Raw genomic sequence first — 26,164 nt, forward strand, 5'->3', positions numbered from 1 at the left:
ATGGCATTGAATAAGTAATTTAATTTAAGTAAAATTGTCATTTTTATTATTTTAGCTCTGCCTACTCATGAACAATTGACATTTTCCCAATTGTTAGGTCTGAAATTTTTGTTTGAAAATAGTTTTGTAATTGTGTTCTTATAGTTTCTGGGTTTGTCTAGCCAGGCAGACTCCCAAGTATTTTATGTCGTCTTTAGTTTCAATGGAATTTCTCTTTCTATTTCTTGCTGCAAGTGATATATTGAAATGCTAATGATTTTGCTATTTTAGCTATTTTGCTAAAGCTGTTATTTCAAATTTTTTTGTTTGATTTTCTAGTATTCTCTAAGTATGCCATCATATCATCTGCAAAGAGGGAGTTTTGGTTTCTCATTTCCTATTCTAATTCCTTCAATTTCCATTTTTTCTCTTATTTCTAAAGCTAGCTTTTCTAATTCAATATTGAATAATAGAAGTAACAATAGGCATCCTTGTTTCAACCATGATATTATTGGGAATGCTTCTAGCTTATCCCCATTACACATAATATGTGCTGATGAATTTACTTAGATACTACTTATCAGTTTAAGAAAAACTTCATTTATACTTTTATCTTCATTGTTTTTAATAGGAATGGATGCTGTATTTTGTCAAAAGTTTTTTCAGCATCTATTGAGATAATCGTATGATTTCTGTTGCTTTTGTTATTGATATGGTGGATTATGCTGAGAGTTTTCCTAATATTGTACCATCCCTACATTACTGGTATAAGTCCCACCTGGTCATAGTATATGAACCTGGTGATAAATTGCTATAATTGCTTTGCTAATATTTTATTGAAATTTTTGCTTTTTTCAAATAATTTTTATAGAATTAGAATTAATTATTCTTTAAATGTTTGGTAGAATCCATTTGTAAATCCATCTGGTCCTGTAGACTTTTTTCTGAGGAAGTTCATTGATGACCTTTTCAATTTCTTTTCCTAAAATGGAATTCTCAAGATTTTATTTCCTCTTCTGTTAATCTGAATAATTTGTATTTTCATAAATATTCATCTATTTCTTATGGATGGTCAGATTTAGGACTCCTGGTCAAAATGGCAGAGAGAACCCAGAACCTTGTTAAGCTCTCCTGGGTTTTCCTCAGAAATGACATTAATCAACCTTCTTAACAGATTTTGGAGCACCAGAACCCAGAAAAGAAGAGGATGCAACATCTTCCAGCAAGGTCTGTCATGGGGGGAGGGAATGGGGGGGGACACAGAAGGGGGGTATGAGTGTGAGTGTGTCTAGGGTAGAGAGCAGAAACCCAAAGCACCAGAGGCAGGGTGAGGCAAGGAATTAACTTGAGATCCTTGGCTGTAGGGGAGATCTCCAATGGAAGCTTTTATAGTTTGAGCTATGAAGTGGGTGATCTAAAAGAGCTCTAGCACACTGGTAAATCTCCTAGGCAAATGCCCAGGACCCCCATTCAGCTGTTAACTGGTATGGATCACCAGCCCCAGGCAATGAGCCTCTGGAGTCCCTAGCAGAGAGAACCTGACATTCCCTGGAGGAGACAGCTTAGAGACAACTCAGGTGTTCCCACTTTCCCCAATGGTCCAGGGAGTGGGAAGCTAACTTCCCCAGTGCTGAAGGTCCAAATACATAGTCTCTGGTGTTTCCAACCTAGACCACCTAACCCAGTGACTGGGCTGCCAGTTTGGATAGTCCAGAGATAGTCCTATGCATTCCCACCATTTCAAAAACCCAGGGAGTGGGTGGGCAGCCAACATCCTCAGTGCTGACTGTCCAGAGAGAGTTGCCTCTGGCATTCCTTACCAGCCTATCTACTCAGCAACATCCTGGAGTTCCTAACATCGAGGTCCCCAGGCCAATAAGCAAACCTCTAAGGTTCTCAACACTGAAGGTCTGCAAGCAAGTCCCTCCCCAATATAAGACACCTTCCCCCTCTCTCCCCATAGGTAATAAAAGCCAAAATGATTAAGAAAGATCAGAGAAAAGCAGAATCTATTGAAAGTTACCTTGGAGATAAGGATGAACAATAACTCAGAAAAAGAGAGGAGAATGAGTACTATATGTGATGCTTGCGAGGAGAATATGAATTGATCTTCAGCCCAGAAAGATTTCTGAGAAGAGTTCAGAAAACATTTTAAAGATGAAATGGAAAAATTGGGGAAAGAAATCCTTTAAAAATATAATTGTAAAATGAAAAGAGAAAATAATTCCTTCAAAAATACATTTCGACAAATGGAAAAAGATAACAGTTCCTATAAAAAATAGAATTGACTAAATGAAAAAGGAGATGTAAAAGCTGATTGAAGAAAACACCTCCTTGAAAAATAGGTTGTCAGACTTTTTTTGACTTACAGTTGGGCATGATAGTTCTGAATTGTTATTTTAATTTCCTCTTCATTTGGTTATTGATACTGGTAATTTGGTTTTCTTTTTTTAATCAAATTAACCAAAAGTTTGTCTATTTTATTTTTTTTATAAAACCAATTCAGTTTTATTAATTAGTTCAATAGCTTTGTTATATTTTATTTTATTTTATATTTTATTATATTTATATTTATATTTTATTAAATTCTCCTTTGATTTTGAGAATTTTCAATTTGGGGATTTAATTTTTTTAATTTGTCTGTTTTTTCTATTTATTTGTCCAGTTTTCTTATATATTTGCCCAATCCATTGATCTCCTCATTCTCTATTTTATGCATGTAAGCATTTAAAGATATAAAAGTTCCCCTTATAAGTGCTTTGGCTGCATCCCACAAGTTTTTACACATTTTCTCATTATTGTCATTATCTTAGATGAAATAATTGATTGTCTAAGATTTGTTGTTTGATGCATTCATTCTTTAAAATTAGATTATTTAGTTTTTAATTAGTTTTAGCCTATCTTTACATTATGCTTTATTATACATAATTTTTATTTTATCAAGATCTGAGAAGAATGCATTTAATATTTCTGTCTTTCTGCATTTGATTGTGAGGTTTTTGTGCTCTATTACATGTTGAATTTTTGTGCAGGTGCCATGTACTACTGAGAAAAAGGCATATTCCTTTCTATCCCTATTCAGTTTTCTCTAGAGGTTGATCATATCTAACATTTCTAAAATTCTATTCCCCTCCCTAATTTCTTGCTTATTTTCTAATTAGATTTATTTCATTCCAACAAAAGGGGGTTGAGGTTGCCCACCAGTATAATTTTGCTATCTATGTCTGCCTGTAACTCATTTAATTTCTCCTCAAAGAATTTCTATACTATACCACTTGATGAATAGATGCTTAAAATTACTTCATTATCAATGGAGCCTTTTAGGAGAATGTAGCTTCCTTCCTCATCCCTTTTAATGTGGCCTATTTTTGAAATTGCTTTGTCTGAGATAAAGATTCCTACCCTTGCTTTTTAAACTTCAACTGAAACACAGAATATTCTTCTCCAGCCTTTTACTTTACTCATTGTGTATCTCTCTCCTTCAAATGTGTTTTTCTTGTAGACAATATGTTTTAGGATTCTGAATTTTAATCCACACCCGTTTCTGTTTTATGGGAGAGTTCATTCCATTCACATTCACAAATTACTAATTCTGTATTCTAACTCACTTCTATCAATCTCCCTTTTCTTTCCTCTCCCAATTCCCTATAGGGTAAGATGAATTTCTAAATCCAACAGTGTATACATGTTATTCCTTCTTTAACCTAAATTCAACTCAAGCAATTCTCTCTCTCCCTTCCTTCCCTCCTTCCACTGTAATAGAAACTTTTCACCTCTTCATGTGGTATCATTTACCCTATTCTGCCTCCCCCTTTCCTTTCTTCCCAGAACAATCCTTTTTTAATGCTTTAATTTTTTATATCATCATTTAAAAATCAACTGATGCCCACTCCCTCTAAGTATATTCCTTCTAATAGAGATACAATTTTTAAGGGTCATCTTCCCTGTAGGAACATAAATAGCTTAGCCTTGAGTAATATTTTTTTTCTTTTCTATTTATTTGTTCATGTTTCTCTTAAATCTTTTATTTAGAAATTGAATTTTATGTTCAACTCTTGTCTTTTCATCAAGAAAGTCTGAAAGTCTCTGATCTCATTGAATGCTTATGTTTTTGCTTGAGAGTATGGTCAGTTTTGCTGGATAGTTAATTCTTGGTTGTAATTCAAACTCCTTTTCCCTCTGTAATATCATATTCTGACTCTTTAATGTTGAAGTTGCTAAGTCTTGTATAATCTGACTCCTTGGTATTTGAATTGTTTCTTTCTAACTGCAATATTCTCTCTTTGACCAGATAATTCTGGAAATAGGCTATAATATTCCTTGGAATTTTCACTTGGAGATCTCTGTGAGGAGATCAATGGTATATTGTTTCAATGATTATTTTATCCTCTGGTTCTAGTATATCAGGACAATTTTCCTTGATAGATTTTGAAAGATATCTAGGCTCTTTTTATTCATCAGGTTTTTTAGGTACTCCAATAATTCTTAAATTATCTCCCTTGGATATTTTCCAGGTCAGTTGTTTTTCCAATGAGGTATTTTATATATTTTTTTAATGTTATGTGACTGATTCCTGGTGTCCACAGAGATATTAGCTGCCACTTACACAATTGTAATTTTTTCATCAATACCAAGTCATTTTTTTGTAATGTAAATGATGGTAGCTTTTTGGTAAGATTATGAAAAGGTCAGATAACCAAGAAATATGCAATCACTGAAAGACAGTAGGAGTCACACTTACAGTTCCTAGGTGTAGGGGTAAGCAGATATGGTTTAACTCTCATTGTCATTGTCTCCAATGGTGGGCTTGTTGAAAAGATATACCAGAATTTGGGGCCCCCATTTTGCACAGGTTGATTATAGGATCACCCAGATATTTGATGGACATAAATTGTTCATCCAGGTTTTGATGAAATCATTTAAACAGGGGTCATTTTAATCAGTTGCCATCTTGTGCAATTCAAGTAAAGACTTATTTACATTTTTTTTCCAAATTCAGAGCCCACTCTATTGCTTTCAGTCTATTCTCTCAGTTGTCACAGTCTGGGTTCTTGATGTCTTGCAGAAAGATCTGTCCACATCATTGGTTTGAGAGTTTCATTAACTTCTCAGCATGTTCCCTCACCTTCTGGGATTAGTGTGAGTAATACTTAGCAAATTTCTTCAATGCCACATCATTTCAGTTGAAGTAGTAAGTCATGAATAGAAAGATGTAGAAGGTATGGAACTCCAGGTTGATCTGTAAAATAATGGTGGCCTACAAGTCCTGGTGATAGATCTGTCACACCTGAGAGGGAGATGAGGTCACATTGCTGGCAGAGATGGTAAAGATTTTATAGTGGAGAAGGAAGAGGAGATAAGAGGTAGCTGGGCAGAGGCTTTGGCTAAGGCTGTGAAAAGTTGGGGCAGGAATGGCCAGGGGCATCTTAGATAGAAGGCTCCTGTTCAAATGGTAGGATAGAAGTATTGGTTATAGGAGGTAAAGGTAGAGAAGCAGTAGGTTCCATTCAAGCACTGTTGTAGCAGGAAACCACAATGACTCCCCTTCCTTGCACTTCTGGCCCCAATTCTAATTTTTAAGGAATTATTTTCTTTAGTCAGTTTTTGTGTCTCCTTCTCTAGTTGACCAATTCTAATTTTAAAGGAGTTGTTCTGCGCTCACTTCGGCAGCACATATACTAAAATTGGAACGATACAGAGAAGATTAGCATGGCCCCTGCGCAAGGATGACACGCAGATTCATGAAGCATAAAGGAGTTATTTTCTTCTATTGATTTTCTTTTTATTGGGGCAGTTCTATTGTTTTTAAAAAAGTTGTTTTCTTTTTCTATTTGGCCAATTGTATTTTTGAATGAGTTGTTTTCTTCAGTCAATTTTTGTGCTTCCTTTTTTAAGCTGTTGACTCTTGCATACCTCTCATTTCTTTCCCAGTTTTTACTTGATTTTTAAAATCCTTTTTGACCTCTTCCAAGAGGACTTTTTGAACTTGAAACCAATTCATATTCCCCTCTGAAATGTGACATGCATGCCTTTTCCCAATGTCCTCCATCTGAGATGCTGTTTTGAGCTTCCTTGTCACCAAAATAATTTTATATGGTCCTTATTCATTTTTTAGCCTAGTTCATGATTTTTATAGTTGGGCTCTGCCCTGGACCACAGGGAGCATTATTCCAATCTTCTTATACTTGGGACAAGGGGACTGCTCAGTAACTTTCCACTCTGGGACCTCAGGTGTTAGCAGCTTACCTACTGCACTGGAGTTGCCCAGCCTAGTAGAGGTGCTGCACAGGGGTGGTCGGGCTCACCAATATGCTTTCTGTGCTGGGCCTGGAACCCTCACAGCAGTCCTGCCGAACTAGAATCTCCAGGCCTTAGTTGCTGCTCTGTGACATGGCTGAGTCTTTAATTATTCCAGCAGTAGCTGGAATGAACAAGTCCATCATAGTTGATCATCACCCAATGTTGCTATTAGTATGTATAATGTTCTTCAGAAGAATCACCATTTCTAACAACCCAAACACAATGTAAAATGGGTCTAATCCTTCTCCCCCATCCCTGCTTGTTCTGGGCTCTACTCTTCCTACACCTAAGTGGGACAGAACTTTCCTAAAGACTTTCCAAGATATCTTATCTTGAAAATTGTTCCATTCTGACTTTTTGTGTGTTCTGTCACTGCAGACAATGTTTAGAGGCTTAATTTAATGTCATTTCTGAGGGAATCTAAGAAGATCTCAGGGAAGTCTCTGACATCTTGGCTCCTCCCCTCCCCATTCATTTTTAATAAATTCTGTTATCTGCTTAGGCCACCACAAATTTTACATTGTGTTTGTATTATTAGAAATGCATATTTTTTCAGAACATTATACACACTAACATCAACATTAGAGGTTTTCTCAGTTGGATTTGATTCTTCTTTTATAACATGATTAATATGGATATATGTTTAACATGGTTATACATGTAGAACTTATAATAGATTGCATTCTGTCACAGGGAGGGGGGAGAGAAGGAAGGGAGGGAGAAAAGTGTAAAACTCAAAACCTTGACAAAAAAGACTATTGAAAACTACCACTGCATGTAGTTGGAAAAAGTAAATAAATGCTTACATTTAAAAAAAAGAAATAGTGATTCTTCTGAAATTCTGTTCTTCCATGATTCATGCTGATGTAGCATCATTGGATGAACAGCTGATGTCACAGAGATGGACTTTTGTGGCAAGGTAAAGTAAGATCATACATTCTATATATTGCTTGATGAATTATGTGACAGAAGGCATTGTCTGCTATAAATATCATCTACTGAGACCTTTTGTTGTTAATATTGTTGTCAGTCAATTCAATTTTGGTCCCATTTCAAGTTCTGGCAAAGTTACTGGCATGGTTGGCCATTTGCTTCTCCAGATCATTTTACAGATGAGGAAACTGAGGTAAGAAGGATTATATGTCTTGCCCAAAGTCACACAGCTAATGTCTGAAATCAGAGTTGAACTCGTCTTCCTGATTCAGACCCAGAATTCTATCCACTGTGCCAGTTAGGTGCACTTTTTTTCTCATGCTTTCATCTAAGGTATCCTTGACATGTCCATAAACTACCTTATAAAAACTGCAAAGATGAAAAAGTAGTAGATTGACAGAAAGAAAAGCTTAAAGATGCAGAAAGTTTACAAAGTATTTTCCTAACAATAGCCCTATGAAAGATTAAGCAATTTGCCTAAGATCATACTTAGTGTGTCTCACACATACACACAGTGACAAAATCAAGGCTTCTTTTATCTCCCTTTAATCTTTTTCTCTGAATCAAAACCTGGCATCACTGATTTGGAACTGGAAGACACTTTATCCGACACTTCTCTCCCTGTACTTTACAGATGAGGAAACACCAAGAGTGATGCTATGTTTTGTCCAAAGATTCATGACTTGTGAATATCAGAATTGCGATTTCAATCCTGATCCCCTGTCTCTAAATCCAGTGCTCTCTCAGATATACCTGGGTCCCTCCATCACTTCGTGCAACTGTACATTAGGAAATTCAAAATGATGTGCAAAGTTCTCCATATGGGAAAGTCAAGAGGTGAGCTGTGAGAACAAAAGAGGAAACTCTCTCTGCAAATAGGGACTTTCAAGCAGGAGTTACAATCTCCTAACTTTTGGGTACAAATACACATATATGTATACATATATACACATATATATGTGGATGTATACATCCACACATGTGTGTGTATATATATATATATATATATATATATATATATATATATGTTTATGTATATTTGTGTCATCATGTACAAGGTAATGACAAGGTCTGGTCTGAAATTAGATACATGTTGGTGGAGTTCTTGGGTCACAGAATCATTACAAGATTATGGTGACATCACTCTGGAATTCACAGCACATTCTAATTTCAACTGCTGTTGGGCATTTCCCCAAAATGTATGTACTGCAGTCACAAAATGAGTCTTGTGAAACACTGATCCCCATGATTCATGAAGTTCTTGTCTTCAGGATTATAGTAACTCAGAGGGAAATGACAGAAAATGAGAAGCTGAACCAAAGACCATATTAATGATGACTTTTTTAAAAATAGTATACATTTTGTTTGAACGATGATTTCAAGTTGTCTCCTTTTCAGGAAAAATAAAAAAAAATCTCAGTGGTTTGAATTCTGTTCTGTATTTCATATTAATTCCTAAAAAATATTTAAATTCATAAGGGAAAGAAAGTTTTTTTGGTCTCTTTTTTATTTTTTTAGGTTTTTGCAAGGCAAATGGGGTTAAGTGGCTTGCCCAAAGCCACACAGCTAGGGAATTAAGTGTCTGAGGCCGGATTTGAATTCAGTGGTCTCTTTTTTAAAAACTATACCAGTATGTGAGAAATTTGACACTCTTTTATTAAAAGTTTCACTAATACAAACAAATAAATCTTTGGGGATGCTTTTCCCACTCAAGTTGGTCTTTTAAGCCCTATCAGCTTTATTTCACAATATGCACAAGAAGAAAAAGTTCATTGTTGTATCTTGAAGAAGTAACCCTAAACTTGGAATTGAAGAAAGGACCCAGGAACCCAACTTCAAATGATACTAAAGTCCAGAGACAGGAAAGAAAAGAACAACATTCTGAAAGAAAATCTTCCATCTGAGCAACTCAGTATCATGGTCAACAGTGAGTGGACCTGGAATCAGGATTATCAGATTTCAAATGCAATATCAAACACTTTTTAGCTGTGTGAGGATGGGAAACCAGTTGGCCTCAGTTTTCCTCATCTGTAAATTAGGAATAATAGTAGCCCTACCTGCCAGAGTTATTGTATCAAATGAGATAATAAATGGAAAATGCTTCAGTGTCTGTCATACAGTGAGCATCATATATTAGCTATTATTATGACTTGAAAACCTTTATTTATTTTTTAATTGGTGGAATAAAACAATTATTTCCATAACAGCATAATTTTTAAAAAGATGATCGCACCTGATAACAACTTGAGATAACTTTTAAATATATAATAAATTTATCTTGTATATTTCTTTTTCTTTTTTCTTTTTCTTTTTTCTTCTTCCTTTGCTCCCACTGTAGAGATAGCTACCATTAGACACAAATATATATACATATATGCATAATATGTAATAAGTCTATTATAGTATGTCTGTGTATGTGTTAATATGTATAAAATGTATATTTTAATATATGTTTATGTATATATGAATGTATTTATATGTATACACTCATATATAAATCATTGTCTACATCAATTAATTCTTCCTCTGGGTGCAGACAACATCTTCCTTCATATATCCTTTGTAGTTATTATTATTATTATTATTACTATTATATTATTAATGAAATAATTGTACACTTAGTCGATATATTAAGTATTATATAAATATTAACTGTTTTTCTTTTTTATTATTATTTTCATTATTAAGATTATCTTTGTAAAGTGTTTAGCATAGTATCTGACACTATGTAAATGCTTGTTCCTTTCACTTCCCTTGACAAAATGCTACATTATGTGATGTTTATTGACTTGATGACCAAGCTTTTGGTAGCATAAAGAAGTGAAATCAACCTTTTTGTCACGAAAACAACCAATAAGGGGAATGTACAAGTCAAAAGTCTTTTCTTTCTCTAAATGAGTCATGTTCAAGACTTCATTTGCTCATGATGTCAATCCTGAAGTCAGAAATAGGGTATGAATTAAAAATATTCTCATCTCCAATAAAGTATAGGTGGCCCAGTGGCTAGAGCACCAACCCTGGAGTCAGGAGGACCTGAGTTCAAATCTTGCCACAGACACTTGATAATAACTGTGTGACCTTGAGCAAGTCACTTAACCCTGATTGTCTCACTTCCAGAGTCATCTCCAGTCATTCTGATCCATATTTGGCCACTAGACACAGATGGCTCTAGAAAAACCTGATAACTTATCACAGAACCCTTTCACTCAAATTCAATTCACATGCTTGTCATGGCTTCCCTTTTGTCATGGTCTTCTTCAAAAACAAAGGTCAAACAATAACATTCAATCCTACCAAGACCCCTCTCTGCTCTGAAATCTGAAACAAGTTTGAAATCAATTCAAGAAATCTTCTTATGAGTATCAATATTAAAAAACTCAACATCATAATTTATGTTCAAAGATTAAAAAAATATAAAAAGGTCTATCCTGAAAAATACGTTGTATTTCTATTAAAATAAGCCAACAACTTGGTTGCACTTTTTGTGTGATATTTGTTCAAATATATTCTGTGATAAGAAACAAGTTCTAAGAAAAAAAGAAAAGAAACAAAGTTCTGTTTAAAGGAAAAAAGAAAAAAAGCTAGCTCTGGAAATTCTATAGCCAAAGCAGGTGGTTGCTAGGGAGTTGCTAAGAGGAATATGTAAATTGAAGGTGATACCTTTCCAACTATTCCAGCCAGGAGATTGAAGGAGGAACCAGGTAAAGAAACTGGAGAAATTTTCTTTATGGATAGGATTTCTATTCTGGATGTAGACTTCACAGAACAGTTTCTCCAGTTAATGCAGATCAAATTCAGAAAGAGAAAAAAAATGACTCTTTTTAAGTTAATTTGAAAGAAACCAGAAAATGTTTCCACTGGTCATTAAAGCTACATGTTATAGAAAATTAACTTCTTAAGGGCTTTGATGCCAAAGACCCAAACTGAATCCTCCCATATTCTGCGGGAAGGTTTGTGTATACAAATGTACTTGGAACAGATTTGTTTTAACTTTGTTGAAAATATTGGGAGAATGAAAAAGACCTAAACTCTACCCTTTATGGACTCTTATGATCTGTATTTATTACCCTATATCCAATGTTCATACTATAATTGAAATGAAGGAAACTTCGTCTCCCCAACCCTACCATTATAACAAATCTATCACAAGAATCTCTAAATCGCAGGACCTAAAAGCAAAAGTTCCATTCAAGTAGTCCCATTTGGAAGTCATTTTATCAGACTGGTGTGCATCAGAACATCATCCTTAGTGCCTTATGAAAGAGACCTCATGTGTCATAATATTTATTCAGTAACTAAGGATCTTGAGAATGTACTTTTATATTTTTCATAGCTTCAAAAGAGAGCAACCATTTCTTCCAAGTAGAAGATACATTGGCCAAGTGGGAAATAAGAGCTAACCAAATGGGAAACTTTCTCCTCACCATTTCAAGATAAAGAAAAAAAATCTTCCAGCATTGTGGAGAACAATGAGAAGACATGGCCAAGAGTCATATTGCATGAATAGCTATGGATGGATTGAAATATGCATCATAGGAGGGAATGCCAACATCTAAAGATAAACTTTATTCAAATCTTATTAACTTGAAGATTTGTCCCTGTCTCGGGGTATTTAACTGGGCCATATGGACAGTACGAAGCAGGCATTTTGTTAGGTGTTATTTTATGCCAGGGCTGTAATTAATCAGAACAATATTGGGTTGAGATTCAATGAAAGACTCCCTCACTTTGCTCATTCCATAGAATTATGTGGGTGGCACAATGGATAGAATTCTGAATTGAGACAGGAAGACCTGGATTTGATGTCTACCTCATATGTCCACTGACTAAGTGATTTCAAGCAAGTAACTTATCTCTCTCAACCTCAACTTCCTTAACTGTAAAATGGGGATAATAATATCACCTATCTCCCAAGATTGTTGAAAAGATAAAATTAGAAAATATTTCTAAAGTACTTAGCAAAACTTAAAGTGCTATCTAGCTATCATTGTTTGATCATTTATCATTAGTATTACAGCAACATCTCAGTTGTGAGAATAAAATGAAGTAATGTCTGTAAAAGCATATAAAACTTTAGAAGACCATACAAACGGGGTTGCTAGGTGGTACAGTGGATGGAGCACCGGCCCTGGAGTCAGTAGTACCTGAGTTGAAATCCAACCTCTAGCTGTGTGGCCTTGGGCAAGCCACTTAACCCCATTGTCTTGCAAAAAACTAAAAAACAAAACAAAACTACAGAAACAATATGGGGGGTGGGAATGGTTTAAGTCAATGCTTTATTTTTTTAAAGGAAAGTGATATCATCCATGTTGATGTTTCTTCAGCTTCTACAATCATATCCCTTTCTAGGGATATATATCTGTGCTAGCTTTTGTGGCAAAAAAAATTTCTGCCCAAATGAGCAAGCCTTTGGTAAGTTGACCCTCCAAACTTTGCTCAGCCGACTCTTAGACAACAAAGCCACCTCCATCATCAAGTCCTTCTACCTTGGTAGGACCAGTGTGTGTGTGTGTTTTGCCATTGCTAGAACCCTTCAGAATTTCAGATCACTTCCATGAGATGACAGGAAACCAGAGAACTTATCATTCAGTTTTAAATCAAATCAAATTTTTACATCTTAGGGGCTTACAATCTAAGGGAGGGAAACGCACAAAAAGAAGAAAAAGGAAACAGGTAGGGGATAGGACTGGGGAGCAAGGAATATCAGGAAGCATCTTGTTTCATGGAGCTAAAACCAAAAAGAACTGCTAAAGGAAAGACAATAGGTAGCTTCTAACCATGTGTAAGCAATGCAGTGATGCAGTCAGATATGTTTTTTAAAATTGGGTTAGCAGTTGTGTATAGGTTGGATTGGAGATGGGAGAGACTGGAAGCAGGGAGATCATTTAAGAAGCTCCTACAGTAAACCAGGGAATCATCAGGTGAAATGGCATAAAGCTAATGAATTGGTTTCATAAGTTCAAATTTTTGCATATCAGGTATTCTTAAAACAAGTCAATGGGGCTTGAGTGTTTTCCTAACTCTACAAATATATCAGGAGATTGCACTTCAGAAAATAGCCCATCTATAATATGAGTTTTTAATTAATCATTCCATAAGTCTTTCTCCAGTACTGGCTATGTATAGCATCCCCTGTGATCTCACTCTTTCAACTTCCCTCATTCTGGTGAATTCGGAACCTAGAGAACAGGTAGATTGTCCAATTGAATCAGGAGTCAATTCAATTCAATTCTAGAACAGAATCACCAGAGAAGTAGAGCAGTTCCTAAAGACACCGTACAGCAGATGGCAAGAAAGTTAGAATCTCCAAACATTCAGAAAAAGCATGGGAATTCAACAGTCTCACTGTTAGGAGTACAGAATCTGGTACTGGCAACAGAAAACTGATTGAATTATTTGTTCAACTAATATTCCTCATCAAACTGATCAGAAATTCAGAAGCATTATCTCTCAGACAATGAAGAAAGCCAAAGATGAAAAAGTGATGGCCTACCAGCTGAAACTTCTAGCAGAATAACTTAATAAACTTAAGACAGACATGTTGGAGGATCTACCACAAGGGAATATTCAAAGAATTTCCTGTTTCCATCACAATAGCATTTCTGATGTCATTTGCTTATTCCATGAAGTCTTCCATCAGCAGGTAACCTTATGGGATTGTGGTTTGTTGTTTAATTTTTAAAAGATTTCTTATAAAGATCCCCATGCTTTATTTTGCATGGACATTAAATACCAAGGTGAAGAGTTTATAGTTAATCTTACATTCAGTTCCATAAATATTGAGTACTATCTATGTGTCAGTGACTATACTAAGTACTAGAGATATTGCAAAAAGAAAGAGAGGATCCCAATGGGGGTAGATAGCAGCCACAAAGAAGATGGAATGAGGTGGGGGATAGGGTCAAGGAGAAAGAGACAGCAAAGAGTATCTTTTTTCATGAAGCTCAAATGAAGCAGAGCTGCAGGAGGAAAGACAATAGGGAGTTACTAATGATGTGTGAGCAACGCAGCGACGGCGTCAAATCTGTGTTTTAAGATCCACATAGGGTGGATTGGAGAGGGGAGAGACTGGAAAATGTAAATCAGTGTAAATCAGAAAAGAGGTGCTGAGGCCTGACTAAGGTGGTGGGTTTGTGAATAGACAGAAAAATAAGAGAGCAATATAGAAAAGAGAATTACCAAGACCAGGGAATGGATTGGATAGGGTAGGAATGGGTAGAGGGAGATTAATATAATGATAATATCATTATATTAATGCTTTTTCAATCGATCATTTCCTCCCTAGCCTTTTTATGAATATACACAAACTTACTATTTGGACTCTACTTGGTGGTTTAAACCTTTTAAGTACATTCTCATCAGTTCTTTAAGATGCTTTGTTTAGCATCTCGTGTTTGGTTTTTTCCCCCCAAGGTTTTATTCAAAGCATAATTCCTTAGTACCTACAGCCATTTGGCTCTAAAACAGGTTTAGAGCTTTCTGTGGGCCTCAACCCATTTCAGAGTATATAGGCAACTTGGGAGAGCCCCTGAAAGATGATGGCGCCTGGGGTAACATGTGCTGTTTGTTTTGTGAATTAGCACCTCAGAAACAAGATCATAAAGGATGAGCTCCTGATGGCTTTTGTTCAGAACATGGTGTGTGAAGGAGAGAAGCAATGTTCAATTTTTGTTTCAGCAATATTTGATGCTCTGTCAGCACTATCCAATTTTTAGGCTCCAATTCGAAACTGATGACCCAGCAGACGATTTCCCCCAATGCTTCCCTACTTGGATGCTATAGAGAATGGAGCTAGAAGAAATCAGTTGGGATCCCTGACCTGGGAAGTGACGAATTTGATATTTGGTCATCTGGGAGTCACAGGTCAATCAGCAACCTTGTTCACTCCCCAACATTAAGAGAGGGAGAAAGGTGGATCTCCACAGTCTCACATAGCCAGAGGTTAGAAACTCCTGCTTTATCACAGAGCACCAAGGCTAGTTAATTCTGCTAGATGATGGTTGATTTCTCTGTCCTTAATCTAAACTAACCAAGAGGCAAGTATCTTTGAGTAGTCTATGAAGTAAAGATATTCCCTAGGATAAGATGGAAAAATTCTTTCCAGGCTAGTATAAAATTTACAAGACTTAGTGAAGAAACGCAGCAATTAAATGAAAAGGAAATGGAGAGATAGAGCTTCAGACTATCCAAGATAGGAGGTTTTTAACCTGGGAACAATGAACTTTAAAAAAAAGATTTTTGGAACTTTATTTAATAATCATTGTCTTTCTATATTTAAAGTTATTAATCTGAAAACTAGGCCATAGTCTACATCAGACTGCTATATCATGGGTTATGTGAGGAGGGGACAGAGGAATAGAGGAATGTTGCTGAGAGGGGAGGGGAGCATGTTCTAAGGAAAGAGCCAGATAAGTCTTTTTATAAATTTTTTATTTTCAGTTCAAAATTCTTTCCCTCTCTCTTGCTCCCCCACCCCACCCCCACCTATTGTGAAAATGCTTGAAATTCAAATAAATCTTAAGATCACAGGATTTAGCTGGGTGACATATCAGGTCTGAAGTCTGGAAGACTCCAGGTCAAATATGACCTCAGACACCTACTAACTATGTAACCTTAGGAATCACTTCACCCTTTTTGTCTCAGTTTCCTCATCTGTAAAATGAATTGGAAAAGGAAAAGGCAAGCCACTCCCCCCCGCTGGAGTGAATCAGCTCCAGCCTTCCAGGAAGAGCCTGCCCAGTGCCTGGGTCCCTGGGGGGCACTTGGGCACAAGACAGCAGAAGTTTCCAGGCCTCCCAACCCAGGGATCACCAAGCACAACTTAGAAGATCAATGGGAAACCTCTGCCAGAGTAATTGCAGAACCCGGGTCAGCATGGCCCCCAGCACATCCTGTGTCCAGGAATGCAGACCTACAGAGCCACCCTTCAGGAGCCGCCTGGCAGCTGCTTCCAGAAGTTCCAGTCCACAGAAGGTAAATACAGGACTCAGGTGAAGCATAGAGGGAGTGGATGAGAAGGACTATGAGGATTTTAATGATGTTGAACTATTTGTATTCCTGCGAGGGAAGATGATTCTGATAACTCAAATGAACCATCTCAATTAATAGAGTAGTTATAAGGAGCATGTATAGAGAAAGCACAGAATGGAGGTGAATATGATGGTATGATATAAAGGTGGAGTTAATGGGCAAGAAAGGAAGGTCCTGGGAGAAAGGGAAATGAGAGGTAGAATGGTCTAAGATGTTTCATGTACAAGAGTCAAGAAAGAACTCTTGCAATAGAGTGGTAGGGGGAAAGGCAAGGGGAAATGAGGGAGCCTTCATTCTCATCAGAATTGGTTCAGAAAGAAATAACACACACTTAATAGGGTAAAGAAATATATCTTAGGGGCAGCTAGGTGGCACAGTGGATAGAACACCGGCCCTGGAGTCAGGAGTGAAGAAAAAGAAGAAGAGGAAGAAAAGAAGGAGAAGAAGAAGGGAAGAAAAAAGAAAGAGAAAGGAAGAAAGAAAAAGAAAATGAAGGACAAAAATTAGATTATGGGGTCATTAGTAATGGAAGTTATTAAGAATACAAAGAAACATAAGAAGTCTCATATTATATGATGAAAGTCAAACAAAAACTTGCATAGTTGTCATAATACAACCTTCCAAATATATTGCATAAAATCAATAATACCAGTAAAATTAGTAAAGAGACTGAAGGGGGCACAAGAATGGGACTAATTTGTGACTACCTTGTCAAAATGAACATACAAATTTTAAAATTGATAACCATTTATGGAGTCATTCATGATCTTGTTTTTTGCTCTCTTCTGAGGCAACCAGGTCACAGTTCCACAGTTCACACACCTAGATAACAATGAGAAAAAGACTTGGGGGTTTAGTGTACCTAATGCTAAGTCAACAGAGTGATTTGGAAGTCAAAAATGTCAGTGATCAACTTTAGGAGCTTAAGAAGAGCCAGAGTGCATAGCTAGGTCGAAGAGGATAGAGCACAGGGCCTGGAGTCCGGAGGAGATGAGTTCAAATTTGACCTTAGACACTTAATGATTACATAGCTGTATGACCTTGGGCAAGTCACTTAACCCCATTGCCCTGCCCCCCCCAAAAGAGCCATAGTATCTAGAACAAAAAAGGGAGCTCCTTCCACATTCTTGGTCATACAGTATTTTCGATGTTGTATTTAGTTCTGGGAGTCACATTTTAGCAAGGGGATACACTAGGGAGCATACACAGGATGACCAGGATGCTGAAAGCTGTACAAATGCTATTCAAGATCTAAATATAGAAACTGGGAATGTTTGGTCTGAAGAAAGCCATTCGAGCCATCCTCAAAAATCCACATAGATTTCCTGTGTAAGAGAGATTCCATATGTCCTATTTGGCTTCAGAGAGCAGAGGTAGAAATGATTTGAAGTTGCAAGCAAAGAGATGAAGTTTTCATATAAGGACACTTACTCATAATTGGAATGGGCTGCCTCCAGAGATCATTGGTTCCCTCTCTTCCTCACTTGAGATCCTCCAGAAAAGTTCATTAAAGACTCATCAGTACTATTGATAAGTACTAGCAGCATGTTCTTTTAAACTAGAAGACAAATTAAAAAAAATATTTTATAATTTATTGCATATACCTCTATGAAGATGAATTCTCATCCTGAAATATCTACATAAGACCCCTCCACATATATTCAGCAATGCATCTCCCTTGGCATGAGGTCTAATTGCCACATTATTATCATCGTAGCTAGCATTTAAATAGTATTTTAAGGTTTACACTTTAACTCAACTTAAAAATCTAATACTGCAAACAGCCAATTTCATCATAAATATATCCTTAAATGACCATACCCATGACCCATCGCCCATTTTCTCATTCCACCCTTGCCCCTGCCTTTATTAAACCCCTGCCTGGAAAGAATCAACACAATCAAACACTTGAGCCCAGAATTTTGGAGCCGACTGTCAACCCCATCTTTCATCTCCCTCCTTCCAGGTCACCATCTTCTTCATTCGAGCAGTGAAAAAGTCCTGGTGCTTTTTCCTTGACCATAATGATCATAATGATCTGTGATTTCATCTCAATCCATAGTGAAATTTGTGGTTAGGCTATTGATCATCTGCTTTCTCCTTACTACTCTTCCCTGCCTCAAGAACTGAAAAGAGAAAGAGGGAGAAAAAAGGCAATGAGAATCTGTCAATATGTTTGGGCAGTATTTATTCATTGTTAAATCTTAAACATATTATTATATGTAAAAATACAGGGCCAAGAGGAAGGATGAAGGTAGGATTGATTTAGGAGGTTGGCTATAGTTGAAAGTTAGTGGTTTGAATTTGAGGTTAGGATACATAGAGTGAAAGAGTAAAATACACATTTTTTTTTCTGTTTGGCATGTAAAGTCCTTTCCAGTCTGGCCTTCTTGATATAGTTCCTATTATTCCTCTTAGCATAGCCTATCTCCAAGCCAAGTTCACTACAGTTCTCCCTTCCATATCATGACTTTCGCTATCATGGTTTCAATATATCATAGGTTGGTCTTAGAAATTAAAATAGAATCTTTTGGGAGTTATGCAGAAGCTAATGGTGATATAGAAAATATTTAGAAATGCAGAAATGCATAAAATAATGTATAGTATTGTGTATTAACAATAAAATGTTATAAGAAATTGTAAACACCCATAAAAGAAAAAGAAAAAAATTCAGATTTCTCTAATATGACTGAAGACCAAAAAGTTTTATGCAGATTTTACAGATAGTGGGGAGTACCCCTAACCCCATTATGGAGAATGGATAACTGACATTTTTGATTCCCCTGAAATCTACATTTTCTCTTCCCACTAAAAGTCTTTGAATCAGCTAGTCCTCAAATCAGGGTCACATTTGCCTGTTCTCATGCTTAACATCCTTCCAGTGCTGCTACCAATGGAAAGCCTTTATTGATTCCCCCAATTAGTACCCTCTTCCTTCTCAAATTATGGGGGGTACTGGCACAGGACTACTCAGCATGCCTGCATCAAACAAAGTGATATACTCTATGAGCAAAACAGAATTGCAGTAGTTCCAAAGAAATATGAGATGCACAGATTTAGAGATAGGACCACTCCAAATGTTCATATGGATTATTTTTACTTATTTATGGTAGATAGCATCCCCCCCCCAAGATAATATCAATGTGATCAGCCATAATCAGATACTCTGTACCTTGACTCCAGCTCATGATGTTATTTTGGTCCTATTCAAGAACAAAGGACAACATTCATCTTAAATTTAGATATTTTTTTAAAAGCTGTTTCTCCCTATATCCAGTAGAATGCAAACCTCCCCCCTGAGGCCAATGACAAGATCTTTTTATTCCCAGTAACTTGCCAAAGTAGGTACTTAAATGGTTATTTAAGTGAAATGAATTTTTGCTTCCTGAAGGACTTGATGCAATACTAAATTGTGTGGCAACTTTGTAAAGGTTGATCTAAATTATTCAATGTTTGTAGATTTTCCCAGGATACTAAATGATCATGAATGTAAGTTTCTTGGTCCTCTTCAAGTGAAAAGGTCTTGTTTTAATTTATCTGTGCATGCCTTAGAGTCAATGAACTCTAATAGAGACAGCTGATTGTGGAATCAGGAAGACCAGAGTTCAAATCCTGCCTCTGAAACTTACTGGTCTATGACACAAGCCAAGGCAGCTTACTTCTCAATCTCTCCAACCACTGTACGGACTACAAATTGTAGAACAGTTGAAAAACAGGACTTCTGTGCATCAATGAAATCACATTTCTAGGGAGAAAATGAGTGGTACAATGACTTAGACATAGTATAAGTTTAATGAGTGCTTCCTGAATTTTCTTTTATGTGATGTCATGATACTATCAAGTGAAAGTCATAGGAGGGCAAATAATAGATAAGATGGAGTGAATACTGGGAGGAATCAGGCTGACAACTAAGAGCACTTAATAAAATTTTTCTAATGCTTTAATGTTTGGTTCCATGGTTATAACAATGGTGAATTCATTTTACAAGTCAGAGCTATATTTGCAACTTAACATTCCACACTTAGAAAATCATTTGTCTTTGGATTTTGTGAGAAGAAGAGAAAAGCTTTTCAGAAAGTTGCAGAGAATGGAAAATATGCCTGCGGCGCTTTCATTGTTTTCCCTCATTTTCTCTTCTTCACCCATCAGTTATCTTCAACCTGAAAAATTGGTGATCAGCATTCTGAGAGCTAGGCTTATACCAGTTTCAGTGAGTTTTAAAAAAACTTAAATCTGAATGAAACTTTTCAAAAATGGACCTTTGTGCCTTTTAAAGAGGTCCATGTCAAGGCACTTAGAAAATTTTCCTACGCGGTCTAGTTATATGACATCTTTCCTCAATCTTTTTTCCTCTTAATTTTTCTTATAAATTAACAAAAGGGATGGAAAAGAGAGGGAAGGGAAGTATATTGTGAGCTGTCATAACAGTTTTTTGGTTCTATTTTTCTAAAAATCTATTTAATGCTAATATCAAGATGGTCAAATAATTAAGATGATCAAACTTAAACGTTAGTTCTCTTGTCCTCTCCACCTAGCACCACAGTAATAATAAAAATGGAAATCACAATCATGAATTTCAAGGAAGGGAGGGTCCAAATAGCTTTATACTAAGCAAATATAATGCTATCCAAGAGTTCCCTTTCAAAATAATAAATATTAAACCCTTCACTCAATGGAGAAAAATGCAGAGATGTCAGAAGAGATTTGAATCTAATAGTGAATGTAAAAACTATTAAAAGGGGGTTCAGCAATGGGAATGGTCCAGTGGTGTGCCACCAGGAAGTGCTTCTTCAGGGAAGACAAAGGAGATGCTTCCTTGTTGAGTCACACATAAAAAAAACTGTTCAGACAAAATTAGAGATAATTGCAAACAGCTCTTCTCTGCAGACACAGTCTTACTCTAGGAACTAATAATAATCACAGTTATTACACATTGAATGTTAACTTTTTAGTTTTCATTTTCATTTGAAGATCTCAAAATGCTAGAGTGGAGAATGAATAGGAGACAAGCAAGATCAAAGGGGATCAAAACAATTGGAACTTCAGGTGTCATAGCTGGTATCAAAGGAAATCAAAAAACTCTCAAGGAACTCAATAATTGTTAGTCTCATTAAAAAAAAAAAAAACAATCTACAAGATGCCAAGAAGGCAGAGTAAAACAGTATTTAGAGTCTGAATTTTCTCCACTTTCTCATTTTCTTTTGTTTTCAAAAATGAGAAGGTATCCATACCTTTAAAAGAAAGGAAAATTTCAGATTTAACTTACTGCTCATTCTAATAACCATCCTGTTTGGTACAAAACTCCTATTATTAGGAGGACACACCTGCTGGTTCTCACCATTCTCTTGCTCCGGTATCTCCCAGGTCTTTAAAAAATTTTTAACTTTGGGCTTTTCATTGTTGTGGTGGTAGTGGTTTCAGTAGAGCTAGTGAAATTATTCTCTCAAAGATCTGCCTCAGTCAGTGGTCCTTAATCTTTTTTGTTTTACCCAGATTGGTTTGGCATTCTAGTAAAATCTAACCACCCCTAATCAGAGTAATATTTTTAAATGAATAAAATACATTGATTACAAATGAAATAAATTCTATTGAAATATGGATATTAAAATTATAAACAAAGTTCACAGACTCCAGACCCAAGATTAAGAAATGTAGTCCTGGGGCGGCTAGGTGGCGCAGTGGATAAAGCAACTGGCCCTGGAGTCAGGAGTACCTGGGTTCAAATCCGGTCTCAGACACTTAATAATTACCTAGCTGTGTGGCCTTTGGCAAGCCACTTAACCCCATTTGCCTTGCAAAACCCTAAAAAAAATGTAGTCCTACCTAGGTCTTCATAGGGAGTCAGTGTGTGGTACAATGGAAAGTATACTGACTAGGTCAGCACCAAGAGCTTAAGTTTCTCATCTTGTCTCTGTCCCATTAATATTTCTGGTAGTTTGATCACAAATCATTAGTGAAAATATGTAAGTGGTATGGACTGAACTATTTCTCTCACTCTGGTCCAATCACTTATCTCTCTAAGTCGCTATTTCCTAAAATTAGATAGGCTAGATCAGGAATTTTATGACACTTTTCAAACCTTTTCATAAGTACGTTTCAATGTAATTTGTCTCCTATTTAATTCTATGTATTTATTTCATGCAATTAAAAACATTATTCCAATGATGGCTTCATTAGACTGTCAAAGGTGCTCATGAAACATACAAAAAAAAATGAGGTCTTGATCTAGAATAATTTTAAGACTTTTAAATCCAATATCTGATGAACTTTCTGCATCAAATCTTTCAATCTTTTCTCAATCCCAGATTCCTTGACCTTTTGTAGAAATATGACACAGGTAATTTCTGAATTAAAAACAATTTTCAAAGTCTTCTTGTCCTTTTCAATGCCCACTTCAATTGAATTCAATCTGACAAACAATTTTTGAGAGATATTATTAAGAATGAGTGGCTAGGGAGGCTAGGTGGCACAGTGGATAGAGCACCAGCCCTGGAGCCAGCCTCAGACACATAATAATGACCTAGCTGTGTGGCCTTGGGCAAGCCACTTAACTCCATTGCCTTGCAAAAAAAAAAAAAAGAGTGGCTAGAGAATTGACCTCAGAGTCAAGAACAAATGGATTTAAGTCTTGCCCTTCACTGAGAACTCCCAATACCAAAGAAATCACAGGTTTGGTCAAAAATAAAAATATTTATTAATCACTCACTATGTGTAAGTAACTGCAATATTCTGGAGAGACAAAACAAATAGTACCATTCCCTATCCTCAGGGAACTTACATTTTCCTCAGGGGATATGTCATACAACATAGGTAAATAATTGCACAATGATGAGTAAATACAAGGGAGGTTGAGAGGGAAAGAGCACCAAAAATGAGGATTGACCGGGGAAGTCTTCATGAGGTTTGCAAAGTGCTTACTTGCTATTTCCTTTATTCATAAAAACAAACCTCTGAGATAAGTGTTGCTATCCTCATTTTGCAGATTAGGACAGTGAGTGAAGCAAGATTTGAGCTCAAGTTTTCCTGTCTCTCAGTCTAGCACTGGATGTTCATCTCCCTATTCCTGGATGCCCCAATTTATGGCAGAACTGTGTCCATGATTGCCTTTTATTTTTGGCTTTTGCTCCATATCACTGATTCACGTTCATCTTGTAAGCTACTAAACCCCCCAGATATTTTTATCGGTTACTATATCCATGCCTTCCCTATCTTATATTTATCAAGCTTGTGTTTGTGTGTGTGTGTGTGTGTGTGTGTCCAAGTATTTGTTGTAGCTGTTGTTCATTCATTCAGTTGTGTCCAACATTTGCAACCCCATGGACCACAGTATGAAAATACTGTCATTGGGATGTTCTTGTCTTTTCCTTCTCCAGTGAATTATGACAAGCAGAAGGGATTATCCAGTCTCATGATGCTACTAAGTGTCTGGAGCCAGATTTTAATTCAAGTCTTCTGGTCTCCAGGACCAGCACTCCCTCCTCTGAGCCTCTTAGCTACCTCAAGTGCATAAATACAAGATTTTATATTTGCTGTCCATAGGGTAAAGTATAAACTCCTTCTCCTGGCATCTGAGACACTCCACAGTCTAGGTCTAACCTCCTTTCCCAGCCTTATTATCTTATAATGGCCCTTCACACACTCAATATTCTAACCATATTGGACTACTTACAAGTTTCTTAATTTTGTTCAGTGTATTCTCATCTATGATTGTATAGGTCATCCTCCCTGCTTAGAACATACTCATTTATCCTCTTAGCCTTCTAAAATTCTTCTCTTCTTTCAAGCCCAATTCAATTTCTATGTATACATAGAGAAAATCTGTCTCAAATTTTATCTATCTATCTATCTATCTATCTATTAATAATGTGTTTTCCTTTGCACCTATTAAATCCTCCCTCTTAATAAACTTATGTCATATACTTTCTATTTGACTGAAAGTTCTCTGAGGTTAGAATCCTTTATCTTTTTTTGGTATTACTTTTCTTTCCCTACATAATGATAGATCAATTATTTATTTGTTTATTTTGAATATTCCTTGCAGAGAAGTTGATTTGGCAGCATTAGGTCAGTTGAGAATTAGAAATGCAGTGGCCACCTCTCTGCTTTGATGGTCTAGTTATTCTGAAAAGCAATCTGGGCACAAGCCAAAAGTCATTCATCTGTGGATGTGCTCTGACTCCACCATACCACTCATAAGCTGATAATCCAAAGAGACAAAGAAAGAAGAAAAAGATTCATATGCAGAAATATGTTTATAGAAGCTGGGTTTTTTTGTGGTAGCCAAAGAGAAATGGGAAAAAATGGCATTCATCAACTAGGAAATGGCCAAACAGATTATGAACATATAATTCAATGGCATATAAAAGGGATACTTTTAGAGAACCTTTTGCTGAGCAAAGTATGCAAAAACAGAATAACAATGTAAAGAAAAACAATTCTGAAAGACTCAGGAATATTGCTCAGTGAAATAAGTGACCAACCATGTAGAGGATTGATGATGAAATCTTCAATTAAGAGAGCATGAATTCTTTAACTGGTTGATGTGTGCTAAATATATGAGGAGGAGAGGGGTTATTAAGATGGCATATAGCTAGAACTCATGGAGGAGAGGGGGGGGATTGAAAGCCAGAGCTAGTCCCTTGGCTATTGGGATTTTTTTTTCCTGCCTGTCTGCATTACCATAAGAGTCAATGACCAATAATGTTGACAGGACTCAGGAATATAGGAGTCTGTTATGTGACCCTGTGCTTGGTCTTTTCTGTTTTAAGTGAAAGAGATTGGAGATGGCTATGACCTTGTGAGCTATTGGGAGACCATCAGTTAATATAATGTTGGGAGATCAGAAAGATGCAAGGACATCTAGAGCCGGAGACGATGCCTGATCTTAGGGTCAATCAGAATAGCATCAAGTTCTGGATCAACATTCCTCTGGGCAACACACAAACTCCCCCAGATCTATATACCACATTGGTAGGAAAACAGGCTAAGAAAAAATTTTGTGAATCCGAGTCCATTCTTCCCAGGGACAAGGTTTTATAAGGGAGAGTATTTCCTTGGGAGTTAGGGAGAAATGTTTTGGATCAAGAAAGTAAATAACTTTGTAAGCTAATTAGTGTTAATTGGTTAAATGAAACTGGGGCACTAAGTATTGATAGCCAACAGTAGAGGGGACACATAGGAATTGAAGTTAGAACCAATATTTAGAGAAAGACAATTCCAACTCTTAAGGGGGACCCCAGAATCCTGAGGGAAACTACAGCTAGGCTCACTCTGAAAAAGTGAATTTAGAGCATCACTGCATAATGGTGAACAAGCACAGACATCACACAGGTTACCTTTGTGTCCTTGTCACGCACATAAAATGTATGTGTGGTCAGCCAATAATAAGAACCATGAGAAAATTGTTTGAAATTGATCAAATGAGCAAAAGAAGTCATTTTATTGGTTAAAAATCAATAATCATTGAAGGTGCCCAGTAATTATGATCAATTCATTGTAAATCTATCCAAGTAAATTAATTTTCATTTATATCCTCAGATGTATTTTACACAAGTCATTTGGTCCTCAACACTACCCAGGTAGTTAGATGTTATTATTACATGAATTTTATACATAAGGACATTGAGTCTGAGAAAGTGATTTATTTGAATCAAGATTTATACTCTGACTCATAATCCAATACTCTATCCACTACACCACCTAGCTGCCTTTGTCTCTCTCTCTCTCTGTCTCTCTGTCTGTCTGTTTGTCTCTCTCTCTCTCTCCATATGTGTATTATATATTTGTCTTAATTAACAGAGGTAAAAATCCTGTTCCATATTGTATACTATACATATATAGTATATAGATTATTATTATGTGTGTGTACAGAGAGAGGGAGTAGAAATAGAAGAGTTGGGAAGGAGGAAGAGAAGAGAAAAGA

The 26,164-nt window shown here is 36.3% G+C and overlaps 1 protein-coding gene, 1 non-coding gene and 1 pseudogene across 3 annotated transcripts in view; 2 read left to right on the top strand and 1 right to left on the bottom strand.

Annotated features, from left to right (window-relative positions):
• Positions 1 to 4,752: 4,752 nt before the first annotated feature.
• Positions 4,753 to 5,404, bottom strand: LOC141494020 (ferritin heavy chain-like; annotated as a pseudogene).
• A 229-nt stretch (positions 5,405 to 5,633) lies between these two features.
• On the top strand, positions 5,634 to 5,740 carry LOC141494623 (U6 spliceosomal RNA). Its single transcript, XR_012470515.1, has one exon. It is a non-coding gene; the product is annotated as a U6 spliceosomal RNA (small nuclear RNA).
• Positions 5,741 to 13,468: 7,728 nt separating this feature from the next.
• The window catches only part of SATB1 (SATB homeobox 1), a 156,966-nt gene continuing 144,270 nt past the window's right edge, over positions 13,469 to 26,164 (top strand). Inside the window, exons 1-2 of one of the 2 annotated variants that reach the window (XM_074195728.1) lie at positions 13,469 to 13,855; positions 15,886 to 16,185. The gene's annotated coding sequence lies outside the window, so the exon portion shown is untranslated. The remainder of the gene's footprint in view (positions 13,856 to 15,885; positions 16,186 to 26,164) is intronic. The other variant, XM_074195731.1, reaches the window with a different exon arrangement.

Source organism: Macrotis lagotis, chromosome 7 (assembly GCF_037893015.1).
Source record: "Macrotis lagotis isolate mMagLag1 chromosome 7, bilby.v1.9.chrom.fasta, whole genome shotgun sequence".
Taxonomy (NCBI): domain Eukaryota; kingdom Metazoa; phylum Chordata; class Mammalia; order Peramelemorphia; family Peramelidae; genus Macrotis; species Macrotis lagotis.